Raw genomic sequence first — 20,810 nt, forward strand, 5'->3', positions numbered from 1 at the left:
AGGCACATAGCGGGACCTGGGGGTTGTCAGATGAGGTGACTTTGTCAGGTGAGGTGACTGGAAAATCATGGGAGGTTTACTTCCCGGTGCACCAGTCCCCGTCCCTGCACTGCCCCCCCAACTCCCGTATCTGCCAGAGCAAAACGCACCTGCTGTCCTTCCAGGCACGTGTGTTCTTTATTCCACAAGTATTTATTTTATAGGCACATAGGCGTTATGTGGACAAACCCAGGTGGGAACGGTGGTGGTTGCGTGATATGGAGATTCCAAGCAGAGCTTAAATGAGACAACACACCGTCTTCTTTCAGCTCTCATACCGTTAAGTGTTTTGTTATTGTTCAGCGTGTGAGTAGGCATTTTTAAAATTAATTGTTGTGTGTGTGTGGCCCAGTGAGGCATGTGGGATCTTAGTTCCCTGACCAGGGATCCAACTGGTGCCCCTGCATTGGAAGTGTGGAGTCCCAACCACTGGACCGCCAGGGAAGTTCTAGAGGGCATAGTTAATGCCATATTCCCATTTTTGTGCTTTTGATTGGTTCTGCTGTTTAAAATGGCCCCCGAGCATGGTGTTGACGTGCTGTTCAGTTTTTCTGAGTACCAGAATTTCTTACACAGAAAATACTTACGTTAGGTCAGCTATGCAGACATCAGTTATAGTGTTGTTGGTCTTGAGGTCAGTGTTATTGAGTGAAATATATATTAAATAAAGTATTTTTAAACAGAAACACTCAAAACATGGTTATGTGTTAATTAGTTGATGCAAATATTGTGACGGGTAGCTGACAGGAATCTTACCCTACATTTCCCTGGGAGCAGTGGTTCAGTACAGTAATTCCCCTACATACAAACAAGTTCATTCTGAGAATGAGTTTGTAAGTCCAGTTTGTTCCTTAAGTCCAACAAAGTTAGCCTAGGTACCAATCTGACACGATTGGCTATACAGTACTGTACTCTAATAGTACTGTACTCTAATTATTTCATTCAAATAATAGATGAAAAACACAAAAATAAAGAACACATTTTTAATCTTACAGGACAGTAGCTTGAAAAGCACTGTAGTATACTATTTAACAGCTGGTATACAGGGGCCGGCATTGAGTGAAGAGGCAAGAAGAGTAACTGACTGGAGAAAGGAGGGGGTGGGAGATAGCAGAGCTGATGGATCATCAGCAATAGGAGACGGAGGGCAAGCCGCAGTTTCACTCACACCTGACACAGATGGCACAAGTTCCGGTTCCTTGCTGGATTCAATTCTATCTACCCTCCTGAGAACACAATCCAGTGATGTCTGGGTAGTAACTTTTTTTGTCATCACAGATGCCAGGTAGCACTGGATTGCATTCTGAATGGCTGCTGCAACCTTTGTGTACCTTTCTGTGTTCAGGGCCTGTGCCTCAAACCCTAACAGTGCTTCCTCAAATAAGAAAATCCCCATACCATTTCCTGCATCGTGACCCTCTTCTGTTCTTCAGTTACTTCTTCCTCTTGTGGCTCCACTCAATTATCTTCACTTTTGCTTCGATTGTTATCACTTGATGCTTCTTAGCAGTAATAGCTACATCACTGCTACTTTTGCACTTGCTTTTGGACATCCTGGGCTTGAGATAAAGATGCTGTACTACTGTGCTATATACAGTACTGTACAGTAAAGCACAGCCACTTGTAGAGGATGCAGGCATGTGACAATGTTTGCCAGACACGTGAACTGACGTACATGACTGAACGTGCAAACACACATTCACATCTTTGAAAGTTCAAAAACTTGAATTTTCATATGTAGGGGGCTTACTGTATTCATTATTTCAGTATTTACAGTGACTTTTTTAAGAACAATTTTTATTTTCTTTTTTTCTTAATCAGGTAATTAGGGATTTAGATATAGTTTTTTATTAATATCTAAGTCTTTGGTCATTTTTAATATACCCAGATAATGTTCCTGCTTTCTTTTTTTCTTTTTTTCCCACTCCGAATGGCTTGCAGAATCTTAGTTCCTTGACCAGGGATTGAACCGGGACTCTGGCAGAGAAAGCACTGATCCTAACCACAATTCCCTGGTGAGGGAATTCCCACCACTTTTTAAAAAAATTGAAATATAGTTGATTTACAATGTTGTTTTCATTTCTGGTGTACAGCAAAGTGATTCAGTTATACAATATATTCTTTTTCATATTCTTTTCCATTATGGTTTACTACAAGATATTGAATATAGTTCCCTATGCTATACCATGCTGCTAAGTCGCTTCAGTCGTGTCCGACTCTGTGACCCCATAGACGGCAGCTCACAAGGCTCTTCCGTCCCTGGGATTCTCCAGGCAAGAACACTGGAGTGGGTTGCCATTTCCTTCTCCAATGCATAAAAATGAAAAGGGAAAGTGAAGTCGCTCAGTCGTGTCCAACCCTTATCGACCCCAAGGACTGCAGCCTTCCAGGCTCCTCTGTCCATGGGATTTTCCAGACAAGAGTACTGGAGTGGGGTGCCATTGCCTTCTCCTGTGCTATACCATAGGACCTTGTTATTTATATGTTTTATATATAGTACTTGTGCGTCGTCGCCGGCAGCTGCGATGGCACACAAGCACAGCCAAGAGGAGCTACCCTATGTCCGAGGTCAGGGGCAGCGGCCCAGAGTGCCAGGCTACGACGGCTCAGGAACTCCAAGAGGAGCTACCCGACAACCGAGGTCAGGGTTGGCGGCTGGGAGGAGCTACCCGACGCCTGAGGAGGAGTGGCTGCGCAGGAGGGCCTAGAGGAGCTACTCCACGTTCAAGGTCAGGAGGGGCAGTGGTGAGGAGATAACCCATCGTCCAAGGTAAGGAGCAGCGGCTGCGCTTTGCTGGAGCAGCCGTGAAGAGATACCCCACGTCCAAGGTTAGAGAAACCCAAGTAAGACTGAAACCATAATCACAGAAAACTAGTCAATCTAATCACACTAGGACCACAGCCTTGTGTAACTCAATGAAACTAAGCCATGCTGTGTGGGGCCACCCAAGACCGGCGGGTCATGGTGGAGAGGTCTGACAGAATGTGATCTACTGGAGAAGGGAATGGCAAACCACTTCAGTATTCTTGCCTTGAGAACCCCATGAACCGTATGAAAAGGCAAAATGATAGGATACTGAAAGAGGAACTCCCCAGGTCAGTAGGTGCCCAATATGCTACTGGAGATCAGTGGAGAAATAACTCCAGAAAGAATGAAGGAATGGAGCCAAAGCAAAAACAATACCCAGCTGTGGATGTGACTGGTGATAGAAGCAAGGTCTGATGCAGTAAAGAGCAATGTTGCGTAGGAACCTAGAATGTTACGTCCATGAATTAAGGCAAATTGGAAGTGGTCAAACAGGAGACGAGTGAATGTCAACATTCTAGGAATCAACAAACTAAAATGGACTGGAATGGGTGAATTTAACTCGGATGACCATTATATCTATTACTGCGGGCATGAATCCCTTAGAAGAGATGGAGTAGCCATCATGGTCATCAAGGGTCTGAAACACAGTACTTGGATGCAATCTCAAAAACAACAGAATGATCTCTGTTAGTTTCCAAGGCAAACCATTCAGTATCACAGTAATCCAAGTCTATGCCCCAACCAGCAATGCTGAAGAAGCTGAAGTTGAATGGTTCTATGAAGACCTACAAGACCTTAGAACTAACAAACACCCCCAAAAGATGTTCTTTTCATTATAGAGGACTGGAATGCAAAAGTAGGAAGTCAAGAAACACCTGGAGTAACAGGCAAATTTGACCTTGGAATACAGAATGAAGCAGGGCAAAGGCTTAATAGAGTTTTGCTAAGATAATGCACTGGTCATAGCAAACACCCTCTTCCAACAACATAAGAGAAGACTCTACACATGGACATCACCAGATGGTCAACACCGAAATCAGATTGATTATATTCTTTGCAGCCAAAGATGGAGAAGCTCTATACAGTCAGCAAAAACAAGACCAGGAGCTGACTGTAGCTCAGATCATGAGCTCCTTATTGCCAAATTCAGACTTAAACTGAAGAAAGTAGGGAAAACCACTAGACCATTCAGGAATGACCTAAAGTGAGGAATAGATTTAAGGGACTAGATCTAATAGATAAGAGTACCTGATGAACTATGGTCTGAGGTTCGTGACATTGTACAGGAGACAGGGATCAAGACCATCCCCATGGAAAAGAAATGCAAAAAGGCAAAATGGCTGTCTGGGGAGGCTTTACAAATAGCTGTGAAAAGAAGAGAAGTGAAAAGCAAAGGAGAAAAGGAAAGATATAAGCATCTGAATGCAGAGTTCCAAAGAATAGGAAGAAGAAATAAGAAAGCCTTCCTCAGCGATCAATGCAAAGAAATAGAGGAAAACAACAGAATGAGAAAGACTAGAGATCTCTTCAAGAAAATTAGAGATACCAAGGGAACGTTTCATGCAACGGGGCTCGATAAAGGATAGAAATGGTATGGACCTCCTAACAGAAGCAGAAGATATTAAGAAAAGGTGGCAAGAGCACACAGAAGAACTGTACAAAAAAGATCTTCACGACCAAGATAATCACGATGGTGTGGTCATTCACCTAGAGCCAGACATCCTGGAATGTGAAGTCAAGTGGCCCTTAGAAAGCATCACTACGAACAAAGCTAGTGGAGGTGATGGAATTCCAGTTGAGCTCTTTCAAATCCTGAAAGATGATGCTGTGAAAGTGCTGCACTCAATATGCCAGCAAATTTGGAAAACTCAGCAATGGCCACAGGACTGGAAGATCAGTTTTCATTCCAATCCCAAAGAAAGGCAATGCTAAAGAATGCCCAAACTACCGCACAATTGCACTCATCTCACACGCTAGTAAAGTAATGCTCAAAATTGTCCAAGCCAGACTTCAGCAATATGTGAACTGTGAACTTCCGGATGTTCCAGCTGGTTTTAGAAAAGGCAGAGGAACCAGAAATTAAATTTCCAACGTCCATTGGATGATGGAAAAAGCAAGAGAGTTGCAGAAAAACATCTATTTCTGCTTTATTGACTACGCCAAAGCCTTTGACTGTGTGGATCACAATAAACTGTGGAAAATTCTGAAAGAGATGGGAAATACCAGACAACCTGACCTACCTCTTGAGAAACCTATATGCAGGTCAGGAAGCAACAGTAAGAACTGGACATGGAACAACAGACTGGTTCCAAATAGGAAAAGGAGTACATCAAGGCTGTATATTGTCACCCTGCTTATTTAACTTACATGCAGAGTACATCATGAGAAACGCTGGGCTGGAAGAAGCACAAGCTGTAATCAAGACTGCCAGGAGAAATATCAATAACCTCAGATATGCAGATGACACCACCCTTATGGCAGAAAGTGAAGAGGAACTAAAAAGCCTCTTGATGAAAGCGAAAGAGGAGAGTGAAAAAGTTGGCTTAAAGCTCAACGTTCAGGAAATGAAGATCATGGCATCTGGTCCCATCCCTTCATGGGAAATAGATGGGGAAACAGTGGAAACAGTGTCAGACTTTATTTTTCTGGGCTCCAAAATCACTGCAGATGGTGATTGCAGCCATGAAATTAAAAGACACTTACTCCTTGGAAGAAAAGTTATGACCAAATCTAGATAGCATATTGAAAACAGAGACATTACTTTGCCAACAAAGGTCCATCTAGTCACAGCTATGGTTTTTCCAGTGGTCATGTATGGATGTGAGAGTTGGACTGTAAAGAAAGCTGAGTGCTGAAGAATTGATGCTTTTGAACAGTGGTGTTAGAGAAGACTTGAGAGTCCCTTGGACTGCAAGATCCAACCAGTCCATTCTGAAGGAGATGAGTCCTGGGATTTCTTTGGAAAGAATGATGCTGAAGCTGAAACTCCAGTACTTTGGCCACCTCATGAGAAGAGTTGACTTATTGGAAAAGACTCGGATGCTGGGAGGGATTGGGGGCAGGAGGAGAAGAGGATGACAGAGGATGAGATAGCTGGATGGCATCACTGACTCGATGGACGTGAGTTTGGGTGAACTCCGGGAGTTGGTGATGGACAGGGAGGCCTGGCGTGCTGGGATTCATGGGGTCGCAGAGTCTGACACGACTGAGCAACTGAACTGAACTGAAATGAACTGATATATAGTACTTTGTTTCTGCTAATCCCAACTTCCTAATTCATACTCCCCCACCCTCTTTCCCCTTTAGTAACCATGAGCCTGCGAGTTTTCTATGTTTATTTTACTTTTAAATTTTTTGTTTATGACTGTGCCTCGCAACTTGCTGGATCTTAGTTCACTGACCAGGGATTGAATGCACACCATTGGCAGTGAAAGCACGGAGTCCTAATTCTCTGGACCGCCAAGGAATTCCCAATTTGTGTCATATTTTAGATTCCACATATAAGTAATATCATATGATATTTGTTTTTCTTTTTTAAAAAAATATTTATTAATTTATTTGTCCAGGTCTTGTGTGGCATGTGGGATCTTCGATCTTCATTGTAACACGTAGGATCTAGTTCCCTGACCAGGGATCAAACCCAGGCCCCTGCATTGGGAATGGGGAGTCTTAGACACTGGACCACCAGGGAAGTCCCTGATATTTGTTTTTCTAACTTACTTAATATGACCATCCCTAGGTCTCTCCATGTTTCTGCAAATGGCATTATTTCATTCCTTTTTATGGCTGGGGAGTTGCAACAGCTTTATAGAACATAAATACCACTAACAATGAAACTCAACTGTATATGATTTGATTGACTTTAAAAAAATTATTCTGATTGCTGTGCGGGGCACGGTTTAGACCAAGAAGCAATTAGGAAGTGGGGAGACCAGCACACATGTAGTTTTGAAAGTCTCTACTAATTATGTTTAAAAGGTAAAAAGAAACAGATGAGATTAACTCTGTTTAACTTAATATATGCAAAATATTGGGCTTCCCAGGTGGCTCAGTGGTAAAGAATCCTGCCAATGAAGGAGACAAGAAATTCGGGTTCCATCCCTGGGTCAGGAAGATCCCCTGGAGTAGGAGGAAATAGCAACCCACTCCAGTATTCTTGCCTGGAAAATTCTATGGACAGAGGAGCCTGGTGGGTTACAGGCCATGGGGTCACAAAGAGTTGGACATAACTGAGCTCACACACACACAACACAATGCAAAATATTATTGTTTCAATATTTAATTAACAAAAAATTATCAGTGAGATATTTTGCATTCTTATTTTTCTCACACCAAGTCTTCAAAATCCAGTGTATTTTATACTTATTTTACACATCTCAGATCGGTTCAGCTGCATCTCATAGGCTTAATAGCCACATGCAGCTTGTAGCTATTGTATGAGACAGTGTAGATATCAAACATTTATTCATTTACTCATTCAACCAAGCAGGATCTTGTTCCAGGCCTGGAAATACACAGAATGGAATAAAGCCCAGTCTCTGTTCTCAAAGTGCACAGTCCAGCTAGGGATGCTAATATAGTAGCTTGTGTTGAAGACTGCAAGACCAAGTGCTTTGCGAAGTCAGGGAGGAAGCACTCCAATGGAGAGAGCTTCTGAGAGGAGATAGACATTGAACTTGGGACTTGACAGATGTGTGACAGATCCCCAGGTGGAAGAAGTGGGGAAGGGCGCTCAGGCAGTGAGAACTGCTCCCGTAAAGTCCCAGAGAAGTGACGCCAAGAATCTCTGGGAAAATGCCAGCAGTTCTGCACAGGATATTAAATGGGAGGGTGCTGGTCAAGGAAAGACTGGTCTTCTGGACCAGTCTATGGCAAGTAGCACTGACCCTGTTTGGTCGTAGTGGGGAGTGGTGAGGATTTTAAGCTGAGTGATGTGACCAGATCTGTGCTTTAGACAGCATTCTGGCAGTGAGGAAGGGGCAGAGACTGGAGGCAGGAAGACCCATTAGGAAGGGAGCGGGCCCTAGGATGGATCCAGAGGGAAGAATTGTGGAGACTGAGAAGGGTCCGAGAGGAGGGAGGTCAAGGGTGGTCCAGAGTGTCCCGTGCAGTAGAAGAGTACAGGCAAACCTTACCATGCCAGAGGCTGGTGGGGATTTGCTGATCCTCCAGAGTCCACCAAACGGCAGAGGGAGACCCAGGTTCGATCCCTGGGTCGGGGAGATACCCTGGAGCAGGAAATGGCAACCCACTCCAGTATTCTTCCCTGGAGAATTCCATGGACAGAGAAGGCTGGCGGGCTACAATTCATGGCGCCACAGAGTCTGACTAACTGAGCAACTAACACTTTCGCTTTCGCCTTGAGCACCACTGAAAGCCTAAGTTTATTAAGATGGAACTGGATTTAAGTCTTGGACCGTACGGCTGTGTGGCCTCGTTCAAAGTACTTAATTTTTCCAACCACAAGATGGGATTGAATATAAGACCAGCCTCATGGGGCTGTTGTGAGGATGGACTGGTTTACTGCAGTTAGGTCACTTTGCATGGATCTTGGCACTTACTGACACTCTATACAAATGGAAGTGTTAGTATCTGCTGTCCTTTCAATGCCCTGGGCCTCCATTCCTTCGCTCACAAAAATGAAGTTGCCATTTCCCCCTTGCTATTAAAGGAATCAAGGAATAAATGAGATGATTGAATTGTATCTGACTTAAAACTAAAGGCAAATGTTCATCAAAAGATTAAATATAGGGTCACTTGCAATTATACCCCTAAGAATATACCCAAGAGAAATGAAAAATATGTCCACACAAAAACCCATACACTAATGTCCATAGCATTCATACTCATAGCATGAATGTTCACTGTAGGCAAAAGAATGGAAACAACCCATCAACTAATAGAGGGTTTCACTGATGGTCCAATGGCTAAGACTCTGTGCTCCCATTGCAGGGGACCTGGGTTCAGTCCCTGGTCAGGGAACTAGATCCCACATGCCTCAGCTAAAGAGTTTACATGGTGCAATTAAGATCCAGTGCAGCCAAATAAGTAAATAAAAAATTTTTTAATATACAAAAAAAGAGCAATGAGGACAGGATCACTTAAACCAACAAACAGCAAAAAAGCTTTCAGCCAGGAAAAAAAATTCAGACACGTAGAGAAGTGACAAGATGAGAATCATGAATCCCGATATACCCACCGTGTAGATTTATTCATTCTTAACATGTTGCTACATCCGACCCTCCCAGGAAGTGGCAAGAGCTGTCCTTAGCTGTCCTGCAGGATATCTGCCTGTCCCACCCTTTCCTGGGGAGCATTCACTTTCTGCAGACCACTCCCTCCTCCCTAACGCACCCAAACCTACCTCTTCTCCACCTGCCACCGACCTCACACCTGAACTTCGAAGCCATCTGCCCTTTATTCTTAGTCCTGATTTTACCTTAACTGAGGCAGCTGGGATCCTAAAGGAACTCAGTCCTGAATTTCATCGGAAGGATAATTCTGAAGCTGATACTCCAATACTTTGGCCACCTCACATGAAGAACTGGCTCATTTTAAAAGACCCTGATGCTGGGAAAGATTGAAGGCAGGAGAAGGGGACAACAGAGGATGAGACGGTTGGATGGCATCACCAACTCGATGGACATGAGTTTGAGTAAGCTCTGGGAGTTGGTGATGGATAGGGAAGCCTGGTGTGCTTCAGTCCATGGATTTGCAAAGAGTTGGACACAGCTGAGCGACTGAACTGGAGTGAACTGGGGCAGCTGGAGTGCCTTAGGGCCAGCACGCCTTTGGCCAATGGGTGCTTTCAGCCCCTGCCGTTAGGTCATCCTGGCTCTAGATGAACTCCTGTTGGCCTTCAACTGAGCAGCCCATGGGCTTCCAGATAACCTTCCTGTTTGCTTCCCAGGTTGTGCAGAAAATAGCCCATAGTGGGGAAAATCAGAGTGCCTCCATCCTCTCTGAACTAGCGCCCTCTGCTGGCAAAACGATGACACACGTGGGGAAGTGGCTTCCTCTGTGGCCTGTCCTTCCTGACTTGGAGCCCGCATTATAGAACAAGGGGGCCAGGGTAGTGTTTGGCCTTCTTTGTTTAGTTCTCTTAGGCCAGAGCTAAAATTGGGCCTGATTCTGACATTGAGACCCAAAGGAAAGGTGAACATCTTAAGTATCGAGCTTGATGCATTTTCACGAACCTCACTCAAGACACAGAGCGTGACCTCTTCTCCCCAGCAGGCTCCCTGTCCCCTCGTCCATTCACTGTCACCCTGCAGGAGGAAGCCACCAGCCAAGCTTCTATGAATAGATTCATCTTGCCTGTTTTTGTCGGATAAGGCGATGGCACCCCACTCCAGTACTCTTGCCTGGAAAATCCCATGGACGGAGGAGCCTGGTAGGCTGCAGTCCATGGGGTCGCTAAGAGTCAGACACGACTGAGTGACTTCACTTTCCCTTTTCACTTTCATGCGTTGGAGAAGGAAATGGCAACCCACTCCAGTGTTCTTGCCTGGAGAATCCCAGGGACGGGGGAGCCTGGTGGGCTGCCGTCTATGGGGTTACACAGAGTTGGACACAACTGAAGTGACTTAGCAGCAGCAGCAGCAACCTATTTTTGTATCTTCTGTTACAGGTTGGAGGCAACTGGAGTGAATTGAGTACAGCTGTGTAATCTAACACTCCAGGTAAGGAGGGTTACCTGGAGGCTTCGGCTCGTTGGAACAGAGCCTGAGCCCCTGTGGGTGCCTCTCTCCTCCCACAGTCCTCCGCGTCCTCCTTGCCACCCCGCCTCCACCCACCAGGCTGATGCGCACTGGCTTGAAAGCCTCAAATACAATCTAGTGATCATTCTCAGAGACACAACTAACAGCACTGAGGACTTCCTTTGCACCAGGTGCTTTGCACTAAGCTCTTTTGGCCGCAACACACGGCTTGTGGGATCTTAGTTGCCTGACTAGGGATCGAACCTGGGCCCCCTGCATTGGAAGATCAGAGTCTTTTTTTTTTTTTAAGATGTATTTATTTTTTTGGTAAATTTTTTGGCTGTGGTGGGTCTTCGTGCACAAAATTTCTCCAGTTTTGGTGAATGGGGGCTACTGTTCGTTGTGGTGCTCAAGCTTCTTTTGTCGTGGAGCACGGGCTCTAGGCGTGCAGGCTGCAGCTTCCTGGCTCAGGAGTGCTGGCTGAGTAGTTGTGGCACACTGGTTTTGTTGCTCCACGGCATGTGGGTTCTTCCCAGACCAGGGATCGAACTGATGTCCCTTGCGTTGCAAGGCAGATTCTTAGCCACCAGACCACCAGGAAAGTCCCCAGGCTAAGCTTTTAATGCACATTCCTCCCTCCATCCTCTCAAGGATCCTGTGCAAGTTTACCTAAGTTGAGCAGAGAGGTGGTGTGCTCAGAGTTTCGGAGCCAGTGACCGGCAGAGCCAGCTCCTGTGGCTCTAGGCTGATCCCCCAGCACCCTTGCCGCCCTCCGCAGGTAACGAGAGCCAGCACGAAGGGGCGAGAAAGGAAGCCATTGGACGCAGGCCCTCACTTTGCATGGGACAGGAGGGGAAGCCGCCACCCCTGTGGGACCCACACTGTTGGGTGATTGATTTGTTTGAATCGTTGCAGGTTCCCAGCCCTTTGACACCGATAAGAACAGGTGCAGCATGATGTGCTTCCATAAACCAAGCATGCCAGTGGGCCCACCTCCCAGCGACCTGACTTGCACTGCCTTCCAAGCACGAGGTCACCCTGGGGTCACCATGCTCCTGATTTGTAGCAGCGAAGATTAGCTTTCTTCCTTTCTGTAATTTTTATAGAAATGGATTCTCGTGGCATGAGCTCTTGACTCTGGCTTCTTTGGCTCAGTCTTGCGCCTATGAGTCATCCATAGTGCTCTACACAGTTGTCAGCGTTCATTCTCACAGTCGTGTGATAGTCCATCGTGTGAACAGACCGAAGTTTGTTTGTTTTGCTGCTCATGGGCATCCAGGTTATTCCCAGGTGGGAATTTTTGGCTATTCTCATTGTGCTGTCACAAGCTTTCCAGTGCATGGCGTGAGCATAATTCTGTCAGGTGCCCGTTGAGGGGGAGAGGCTGGGTCACAGGGTGCTCCTTTGTTCAGCTTTGTAGATCCTGACACAAGGTTTCCCAAAGTCCTTCTGCCAACATACACTCCCCCAGAGCATCAGGGTTCTGCTGGTCACATCCTCGAGAACACGTGGTATTGCCAGACCTTCGAACCTAACTTCGAAAGATTCTAAATGGACACATGAATGATTTCAATGTTGACATCTATTTTGTTGCATTTCTGTCATTAATACGGCCCACGGGAGTTAACAGCTCTCTTTCACATGTCATCTGCTTTGCGCCTGTCATCCAGTTTAGCAAGCGCCCACTGCCTACTCTGGTAGTGGGTGTGCGTGTGTGCTCAGTTGTGTCCCACTCTTTGCCACCCCATGGACTATACCCCATCAGGCTCCTCCGTCCATGGAACTTCCCAGACAAGAATATGGAGCAAATTGCCATTTCCCCCTCCAGGGGATCTTCCCGACCCAGGGATCGACTCATATCTCTTATGTCTCTTGAACTGGCAGGCAAACTCTTTACCACTAGCACTCTGGGCCTCAGTTTCTCTATCTGTCGAATAGCTAGGCTGGCCATTTGTCGAAAACCATGCCAGGCATTTAATAAATACCATTTGACTCCTTTAGTAACCCTTCTTTTATATTGCCTTTTCACTGCCCACCCCCAACCCCATCCACTGGACAGATGAGGAAATCAAGGCTCAAACCCAGAGGAAAATTAAAGACTCACCCAAGTTCACCCAGACATCTGACTCCCTGCTTCATCCCCTGTGCTGATCCCAAGCTAGGACACAGAGAACAGGCCCTGGTGCAAGGAAGTGACTGCTCATTTTTATGACGAGGGAAGCTCACAGGGCAGATCTAGAATTCAGTCCTCTGATTGCCAACCTTCTGATCCAGTGGCTCCTCTATCACACTGTGTCCCAGTCCCTCTCCTCAAGGGTTGGGTCTCTGGCAATGCAGAGAGATGGGAGAGGAAGAATAGAAGCCTAAAGAAGATAACAGCAAATTACTGATGCTTGATTAAAGGGCACAAGAGCTGGTTTTACTTGAAGGAAGAAATGGCAACCCACTCCAGTACTCTTGCCTGGAGGATGCCATGGACGGAGGAGCCTGGTAGACTACAGACTCAGTTCAGTTCAGTTCAGTCGCTCAGTTGTGTCCGACTCTTCGCAACCCCATGAATCGCAGCACGCCAGGCCTCCCTGTCCATCACCACCTCCCGGAGTTCACCCAAACTCATGTCCATCAAGTCGGTGATGCTATCCAGCCATCTCATCCTCTATAGTCCCCTTCTCCTCCTGCCCCCAATCCCTCCCAGCATCAGAGTCTTTTCCAGTAAGTCAACTCTTCGCATGAGGTGGCCAAATTACTGGAGTTTCAGCTTCAGCATCATTCCTTCCAAAGAACACCCAGGACTGATCTCCTTTAGAATGGACTGGTTGGATCTCCTTGCAGTCCAAGGGACTCTCAAGAGTCTTCTCCAACACCACAGTTCAAAAGCATCAATTCTTTGGCGCTCAGCTTTCTTCACAGTCCAACTCTCACATCCATGAATGACTATTGTAAAAACTATAGCCTTGACTAGATGGACCTTTGTTGGCAAAGTAATGTCTCTGCTTTTCAATATACTATCGAGGTTGGTCATAACTTTCCTTCCAAGGAGTAAGTGTCTTTTAATTTCATGGCTGCAGTCACCATCTGCAGTGATTTTGGAGCCCAAAAATATGAACTCTGACACTGTTTCCACTGTTTCCCCATCTATTTCCCATGAAGTGATGGGACGAGATGCCATGATCTTTGTTTTCTGAATGTTGAGCTTTAAGCCAACTTTCTCACTCTCCTCTTTCACTTTCATCAAGAGGCTTTTGAGTTCCTCTTCACTTTCTGCCATAAGGGTGGTGTCATCTGCATATCTGAGGTTATTGATATTTCTCCCGGCAATCTTGATTACAGCTTGTGTTTCTTCCAGCCCAGCGTTTCTCATGATGTACTCTGCATAGAGGTTAAATAAGCAGGGTGACAATATACAGCCTCGACATACTCCTTTTCCTATTTGGAACCAGTCTGTTGTTCCATGTCCAGTTCTGTTGCTTCCTGACCTGCATATAGGTTTCTCAAGAGGCAGGTCAGGTGGTCTAGTATTCCCATCTCTTTCAGAATTTTCCACAGTTTCTTGTGATCCACACAGTCAAAGGCTTTGGCATAGTCAATAAAGCAGAAATAGATGTTTTTATGGAACTCTTGCTTTTTCCATGATCCAGCAGATGTTGGCATTTTGATCTCTGGTACCTCTGCCTTTTCTAAAACCAGCTTGCACATCCGGAAGTTCACGGTTCACGTATTGCTGAACCCTGGCTTGGAGAATTTTGAGCATTACTTTACTAGCGTGTGAGATGAGTGCAATTGTGCGGTAGTTTGAGCATTCTTTGGCATTGCCTTTCTTTGGGATTGGAATGAAAACTGACCTTTTCCAGTCCTGTGGCCATTGCTGAGTTTTCCAAATTTGCTGGCATATTGAGCACAGCACCTTCACAGCATCATCTTTCAGGATTTGAAAGAGCTCAACTGGAATTCCATCACCTCCACTAGCTTTGTTCGTAGTGATGCTTTCTAAGGCCCACTTGACTTCACATTCCAGGATATCTGGCTCTAGGTGAGTGATCATACCATCGTGATTATCTTGGTCGTGAAGATCTTTTTTGTACAGTTCTTCTGTGTATTCTTGCCACCTCTTCTTAATATCTTCTGCTTCTGTTAGGTCCATACCATTTCTGTCCTTTATCGAGCCCATCTTTGCACAAAATGTTCCCTTGGTATCTCTAATTTTCTTGAAGAGATCTCTAGTCTTTCCCATTCTGTTGTTTTCCTCTGTTTCTTTGCATTGATTGCTGAGGAAGGCTTTCTTATCTCTTCTTCCTGTTCTTTGGAACTCTGCATTCAGATGCTTATATCTTTCCTTTTCTCCTTTGCTTTTTGCTTCTCTTCTTTTCACGGCTATTTGTAAGGCCTCTCCAGACAGCCATTTTGCTTTTTTGCATTTCTTTTCCATGGGGATGGTCTTGATCCCTGTCTCCTATACAATGTCACGAACCTCAGACCATAGTTCATCAGGTACTCTTTATCTATCAGATCTAGTCCCTTAAATCTATTTCTCACTTCCACTGTATAATCATAAGGGATTTGATTTAGGTCATACCTGAATGGTCTAGTGGTTTTCTCCACTTTCTTCAATTTCAGTCTGAATTTGGCAATAAGGTGTTCAAGTGTCTGTTTCTTTTCAGATACCAGTTCCTTTTCCAGTGTTTGGAGTCCGCCTGCCAATGCAGGGGACAAAGGTTTGATCCCTGGCCCAGCAAGATCCCACAGGCTGCAGAGCAGCTAAGCCATGCACCACAGCTACTGAGCCCTTGCACCAGAACTAGAAAGTCTGCGCCGCTTGAAAGATCCCACATGACACGACAAACAGCCTAAGTGCCCCAACTAAGACCCGCCGCAGCCAAATAAATAAATAAAATATATTGTGAAAGAAGGCATACAGATGGCTAACAACATGCACGTGGACAGATGCTCAACATCCCTAATTGTTGTCGTTCAGTTGCCAAGTCCTGTCTGACTCTCTGTGACCCCATGAACAGCAGCACGCCAGACTTCCCTGTCCTTCACTATCTCCCTCAGTTTGCTCATTAGGGAAATAAAGTCAAAGCCCCAATGAGGTATTACCTCTCACGTATTAGAATGGCTGGGCTTCCCAGGTGGCTCTAGTGGTAAAGAACCCGCTTGCCAATGCAGGAGACGCAGGAGATGTGCTTTCGATCCCTAGGTTGGGAAGATGTCCTGGAGGGAGAGCGTGCAACCCACTCCAGTATTCCTGCCCGGAGAATCCCATGGACAGAGGAGCCTGGCAGGCTGCAGTCCATGGGGTCGCAAAGAGTCGGGGATGACTGAAGCGACTCAGCAGCAGCAGCAGCATTAGAATGGTTATAATCAGAAAAGCAGAAAATGGCACGTTGTGGTGTGGATGTAGAGCAATCGGAACCTTTGTGTATTGCTGCTGGGGATGTCGGATGGTGCACCACAGTATGGCAGTCCCTCAAAAAACTAAGCGTGCAATTACTATATGATTCAGCACCTCCATTTTGGGGTATGTACCCAAGAGAACTGAAAGCAGAAACTTAAACAGGCATTTCAAATACACCTATGGTCACAGCAGCAGCATTCACTATAGCCAAAATATGGAAACAGCCCAAGTGTCTGTTACCATCAGCAGATGGGTGGATAAGCAATGTGTGGCTTACATATACGGGGATATTATTCAGCCTTAAGAAGGAAGGAGGGTGTTCCCTGGTGGCTCCGCGGTGAAGAATCCACTGCCAATGCAGGAGATACAGGTTCGATCCCTGATCCAAGAAAAACCCAAATGCCACAGAGCAGCTCAGCCTGTGCACCACAACTACTGAGCCCGTGCTCTAGAGCCCTTGAGACACACCTCCTGGGCCCACGTGCATCAGCTGCTGAAGGCTGCGGGACCTGGAGCATGCGCTCCACAGCACGAGAAGCCACCCCAATGAGACGCCCGCGTCCCACGGCGACAGAGAACAGCCCCTGCTCGCCGCAGCTAGAGCAAAGCTTGTGAAGCACTGCAGACCCAGCACAGCCAGAAATTAATTGATTCGTTAATTTTTAAAAAATAAGGAAATTCTGACACATGCTGCCGTCTGGATAAACCTTGAGGACTTTATTATGCTTAGTGAAATAAGCCAGTGACAAAAGAAGAAATACTGTATGAAGTACCTCGATCCTCAAACTGACAGATACAGAAAGTAAAAGGATAGTTGCCAGGGCCTGGAGAAGAAAGGATGAGGAGTTACTTGATTGTTTACTGGGGACAGAGTTACATTTGGGAGGACGAGAAAAGTTCTAGAAACGGATGATGGTAATGATGGTCACGCGACAGTGTGAAGTTACTTAATGCCACTGAAAGTGAAAGTCATTCAGTCGTGTCGGACTCTTTGCAACCCCCATGAACAATATAGTCCATGGAATTCTCCAGGCAAGAATACTGGAGTGCGTAGCCGTTCCCTTCTCCAGGGGATCTTCCCAACCCAGGGATTGAACCCAAGTCTCCCACATTGCAGGGAGATTCTTTACCAGCTGAGTCACCAGGGAACTGTGTACTTAAAATGCTAAGTTTAATGTTATGTGTATTTTATCACAATTGAAAAAAAAGGAAAAAATTAATGTGCTGTAATCAGAGAACAGAGAGAGCTGCTATGTGTGGAGGCCAAAGAGGTAAGGGTCGGGGAGAATTCCCTGGTGGTTTAGTGATTAGGACTAACCACGCTTCTACTGCAGGGGGCACAGGTTCGATCCCTGGTGGGGAAACTAAGATCCTTCATGCCACGTGGTGTGGCAAAAAAGGAAAGAGCCTTGAATCCAGCCTTGAACCCTGTGGACCAGTGGTCCCCAACCTTTTTAGCACCAGGGACCAGTTTCATGGAAGACAATTTTTCCATGGACGGGGTAGTAGGTCAGGGATGGTTTGGGGCTGATTCAAGCGCATTACATTTATTTTACACTTTATTTATGTCATTATTACTTCAGCTCCACCTCAGATCACCAGGCGTGAGATCCTGGAGGTCGAGGGGACCATGTCAAGTCCTTTGGTCTTTGTCCGAAGCGCAGGACCGCAGGGCTGGCCACAGACAAGGAGGGAAGTGGATGGAACTGGGAGATATTTAGGAAGGAAAATCAGTAGGGCTTGATGAAGGGTGTGAGCTGGATGGCTGGCGGGGTGCAGGGAGGGGATTGCATCTGGAAGGCCTCTGGGCTCCTCCCTGACGTCCCAGGAAACCTCTGTCTGAGGTCCTGTTAAGAGAGCTGGACTGTGCCTTGTCCAAGACCCAGTGTGCAAATGCACACTCATGGTTTACCTCCCCCAAGAAGATACGTGGACCCTGCAGCCCCTGCTCCCCACTGGACATGCTCTCCTGCCTCAGGGGCATTGTGAGACCCAGCAAATGCAGGCTCAGATTGGCTGTGGCCTCCCCTGGACACCCAGCCGCCCCTCACCACCAGGTTTCACTTGTAGTTTCCTTATGTTTAGCCAGCCTCACAAATGAGCACTTCAGACCAGTTGGAGGTTCTTAGTTGCAGGCAATAGAAGCTGACTCATGTTATATAAGCAGAAAAAGGTTTGATTGGAAGTCATGGTCACTTATGAACCCATGTTCCTGGCTGGGAACTCAGCTCGAATGAGAACCAGGAAGCTGAGCCTGGCCAAGATGCCACCCTAGACAGCCTGGCGAGGAAGTTCAGCTTGCCATTACCTGGTGACCCAGCCACTGGACCTTCACCTACTGTGCAGTGTCCCTGAATAAAATCCCTTTCCCTGTCCATTGGCCCTTCATCCTGGTGAGATGAGGAGATGAGAAAGCTGAGGCTCAGGGAGGTGAGTGGCCTCCCAACATGGTTAGGAGCAGTGGAGTCACTGCAATCCCACAGACCATCCCAGATCAGTGCTTAGCCCGCAGCTTCCTGTGCGTTAGGCCAGAGCCGATTCACATTGAAAGAGATTTTTTAAAACATTGGGATCGCGGACTTCCTTGGTGGTCCAGTGGGAAAGAATCTGCCTGCCAACGCAGGAGACATGGGTTCAGTCCCTGGTCCAGGAAGATTCCACATGCTGAGGGGCAACTAAGCCCATGTACCGCAACTACTGAAGCCCACAGCACCTAGAGCCTGTGCTCCGCAGGCAGTGAGAAGCCAGGGCATAGCAACTACAGAAAGCCTGCGGGCAGCAATGAACACCCAGTGCAGCAAAAAATTTTAAAAAATAAGTAAATATTAAAATAAAATATTGGTCTCAAAATTCAGAACCAGAGACAGCAGTTGCCTTGTTGATTTCTCCCATCTAACTACAAAGTAGACCTCGGTGGGCAGAGGGGAATCTCCAGTGCTTTTTTTTTTTCTTTTGCTGCACCCTGCGACTTGCAGGATCTCAATGCCTTTACCAGGGGCTGAACCTGGGCCATGGCAGTGAAAGCCCTGAATCCTAATCACCAGGCCGCCAGGGAAGTCCCAGACCTTCAGCTTCTGAGCAGGGGGCAGCTCGCCTGCACCTGTCCTGAGATCCCCCACCGTCCCCCCACCCCTAATAAGCAGAATGTCCAGATACCCGGCAGCCAGAAAGTACAGACGTTCACCGCAAGCTCTAACCCTCCACCAGTGGCCCAAGCCTTTCCTCCTTTGGGTTCTTTCCAGAGCAAGAGCGGAAAGGACCATTATAGATAAGACTAGTTACCATTGTTATCTGTTTATCCAGTGAAAAAAATGGTTTGTCTGGGTGAAGCAGAACGAAACTTTACAGAACTGATTTAATCATTGACCTCAATTTATTTGGGAGGAAAAAAAATGTTTCTGTTTGATTCCAATCACACTGATTGGCTTCTGGCTCTGACCAGCCACTCAGAGAATGTCTCAGTGACACGTCTGTACCAAAATTGTCTGAGTTAGGGTTCTGCCACCAAAACGGAGCGGTGCCAGCTCACAGCGGCTGTCTGCTGACCCAAGGGTAGTGTCCCTCTTGGGTAGGGTCCCTGGGGACAGCAGACCCTCCAGGAAGCTGAGAACACCCTGTGAAGCGGCCTCTTCCCCACCAGCAGCCACGTCTTTGAGTCTTTCATTTTTAAAACATGTTTTATTTTCAGACCAAAACTGACACGATTGTAAAAAAAATTTATTGATGTATAGTTGATCTACAATGTTGTGCTGATTTCTGCAGTACAGCAAAGTGATTCGGTTATACATATGCACAGAGTTCTTTTTCGTATTCTTTTCCATCCTGGTTTATCACAGGATATCGAGTACAGTTCCCTGTGCTCTACAGTAGGACTTGTTTATCCATCCTGTATATAGCAGTTTGCATCTGCTAATCCCAGACGCCCAGTCCTTCCCTCCCCCACCACCCTCTTTGACAACCACCAGTCTGTTCCCTATGTCTGTGAGACTGTTTCTGTTGTGTCAATAAGTTCAACTGTGTCATATTTTAGATTCCACGTATGAATGGTATCATATGGTATTTATCTTTAACTTACTTCACTCAGTATGATAATCTCTAGGTCCATCCATGTTGTTGCAAATGGCATTATTTCATTCTTTTGGGGCTGAGTAATATTCCATTGTATATATGTACCTCAGCCTGTTCATCCATCCATCTTTCAGTGGACATTTAGGCTGTTTCCATGTCTTGACTATTGTGAATAGTGTTGCTATGAGCATAGGGGTACATGTATCTTTTCAAATTATAGTTTTGTCCAGATATATGCCCAGGAGCAGGATTGCTGGATCATTTGGCAACTTTATTTTTCATTTTTTGAGGAACCTCCGTACTGTTTGCCAAGTGGCTGTATCAGCTTACATTCCCATCAGCAGTGTATGAAAGTCCCATTTTCTCCACACCCTCTTTGGCATTTATTATTTGTAGATTTTTTGATGTTGGACATTTTGTCCAGTGTGGTACCTCATTGTGGTTTTAATTTACAATTCTCTAAGAATAGCAAGAAGAGATAAAAAAGCCTTCCTCAGCAATCAATGCAAAGAAATAGAGGAAAACAACAGAATGGGAAAGACTAGAGATCTCTTCAAGAAAATTAGAGATACCAAGGGAACATTTCATGCAAAGATGGGCTCGATAAAGGATAGAAATGGTATGGACCTAACAGAAGCAGAAGATATTAAGAAGAGATGGCAAGAATACACAGAAGAACTGTACAAAAAAGATCCTCACAGCCAAGATAATCACAATGGTGTGATCACTCACCTAGAGCCATACATCCTGGAATGTGAAGTCAAGTGGGCCTTAGAAAGCATCACTATGAACAAAGCTA

The 20,810-nt window shown here is 46.0% G+C and overlaps 1 protein-coding gene across 1 annotated transcript in view; it reads left to right on the forward strand.

Moving 5' to 3' along the window:
- Positions 1 to 20,810, forward strand: part of C24H16orf96 (chromosome 24 C16orf96 homolog) — a 62,818-nt gene that overhangs the window by 352 nt on the left and 41,656 nt on the right. Inside the window, exon 2 of the mRNA XM_069569547.1 lies at positions 10,479 to 10,530. The gene's annotated coding sequence lies outside the window, so the exon portion shown is untranslated. The remainder of the gene's footprint in view (positions 1 to 10,478; positions 10,531 to 20,810) is intronic.

The sequence above is a fragment of the Ovis canadensis genome, chromosome 24, assembly GCF_042477335.2.
Source record: "Ovis canadensis isolate MfBH-ARS-UI-01 breed Bighorn chromosome 24, ARS-UI_OviCan_v2, whole genome shotgun sequence".
Classification (NCBI taxonomy): domain Eukaryota; kingdom Metazoa; phylum Chordata; class Mammalia; order Artiodactyla; family Bovidae; genus Ovis; species Ovis canadensis.